This window comes from Moschus berezovskii, chromosome Y (assembly GCF_049115385.1).
Source record: "Moschus berezovskii isolate FMDL1 chromosome Y, NW_MosBer_1.0, whole genome shotgun sequence".
NCBI lineage: Eukaryota > Metazoa > Chordata > Mammalia > Artiodactyla > Moschidae > Moschus > Moschus berezovskii.
In genome coordinates, this window is record NC_142489.1 from 40984446 (window position 1) to 40986462 (window position 2017).

At 38.1% G+C, this 2017-nt stretch overlaps 1 non-coding gene across 1 annotated transcript; it reads right to left on the minus strand.

Annotated features, from left to right (window-relative positions):
- Window positions 1-1707: 1707 nt before the first annotated feature.
- TRNAD-GUC (transfer RNA aspartic acid (anticodon GUC)) lies at window positions 1708-1779 on the minus strand. Its single transcript has one exon. It is a non-coding gene; the product is annotated as a tRNA-Asp (tRNA).
- Between the last annotated feature and the right edge of the window lie 238 nt (window positions 1780-2017).

The window sequence follows — 2017 nt, forward strand, 5'->3', positions numbered from 1 at the left end:
ACATCCTGGGCCATAAATCTAGCCTTGGTAAATACAAAAGAATTGGAATCATTCCAATTTCTGAACACAATGCAGTAGGAGTAGATCTCAATTACAGGAGAAAAACTATTAAAAATGCCAACATATGGAGGCTGAACAACACGCTGCTGAATAATCAAAAAATCATAGAAGAAATAAAAAAGGAAACCAAAATATGCATAGAAACGAATGAAAATGAAAACACAACAGCCCAAAGTCTCCAGGACACTGTAAATCCCATGCTAAGGGGAAGGTGCATGGGTATTCCTCAAGAAACAAGAGAAAAGTCAAGTAAATAACCAAACTCTATACCTAAAGCAACTTGAAAAGGAAGAAATGAAGAACCCCAGGCTTAGTAGAAGGAAATAAATCATAAAAACTAGGGCAGAAATAAATGCAAAAGAAACAAAAGTGACCAACCAAAAATCAATAAAGCCAAAAGCTGATTCTTTGAGAGGGTAAATAAAATTGACAAATCACTAGCCAGACTCATCAAGAAACAAAGGGAGAAAAACCAAATTAATAAAATTAGAAATGAAAAGGGAGAGATCACAACAGAAAACAGAAATACAAAGGATAAAAAGAGACTACTGTCAGCAATTATATGCCAATAAAAAGGACAACTAGGAAGAAATGGACCAATTCTTAGAAAAGTTAAACTTTCCAAAACTGAACCAGGAAGAAATAGAACATATTAGCAGACCCATCACAAGCACAGAAATTGAAACTGTAATCAGAAAACTTCCAGCAAAAAAAGGTCCAGACGGCTTCACGGCTGATTTCTACCAAAAATTTAGAGAAGTGCTAACACCTATCCTACACAAACTCTTCCAGAAACTTGCAGAGGAAGGGAAACATCCAAATTCATTCTGTGAGGCCACCACCACCCTAATCCCAAAACCTGACAAAGATACCACAAAAAAAGAGAACTTCAGGCCAATATCACTGATGAACATAGATGAAAAAACCCTTAACAAAATTCTATCAATCAGAATCCAACAACACATTAAAAAGATGCATCATGACCAAGTGGTCTTTATCACAGGGATGCAAGAATTCTTCAATATCAGCAAATCAATCAATGTAATACAACTCATTAACAAACTGAAAAATAAAAATCATATGATTATCTCAATAGATGCAGAGAACGCCTTTGACAAAATTCAACAACATTTATGAACAAACACGTCCAGAAGGCAGGAATAGAAGGTACATCCTCAACATAATAAATGCTATATATGACAATTTACAGCAAACATTATCCTCAATGGTTAAAAATTGAAAGTGTTTCCCCTAAAGTCAGGAAGAAGACAAGGGTGCCCACTCTCACCACTATTAGTCAACATAGATTTGGAAGTTTTGGCCACAGCAATCAGAGCAGAAAAACACATAAAAAGAATCCAAATCGGAAAAGAAGAAGTAAACTCTCACTGTTTGCAGATGACATGATCCTCTACACAGTTCAGTTCAGTTCAGTTCCGTTTCTCAGTCGTGTGCGACTCTTTGCGACCCCATGGACTGTAGCCTACCAGGCTTCTCCATCCATGGGATTCTCCAGGCAAGAATACTGGAGGGGGTTACCGTTTCCTTCGCCAGGGGATCTTCACGACCCAGGGATCGAACCTGGGTCTCCCGCATTGGAGGCATACGCTTTAAGCTCTGAGCCACCAGGGAAGCCCAATATTTTGCCTCCCCGTCGGGGAATCGAACCCCGGTCTCCCGCGTGACAGGCGGGGATACTCACCACTATACTAACGAGGACCAGCTCTGATCCTCTACACAGAAAACCCTAAAGTCTCTACCAGAAAATTACTAGAGCTAATCAATGAATATAGTAAAGTTGCAGGATATAAAATCAACACACAGAAATCCATAACTTTCCTATACACTAATAATGAGAAAATAGAAAGAGAAATTAAAGAAACAATTCCATTCACCGTTGCAAGAAAAAGAATAAAATACTTAGGAATATATCTACCAAAAGAAGCAAAAGACCTAC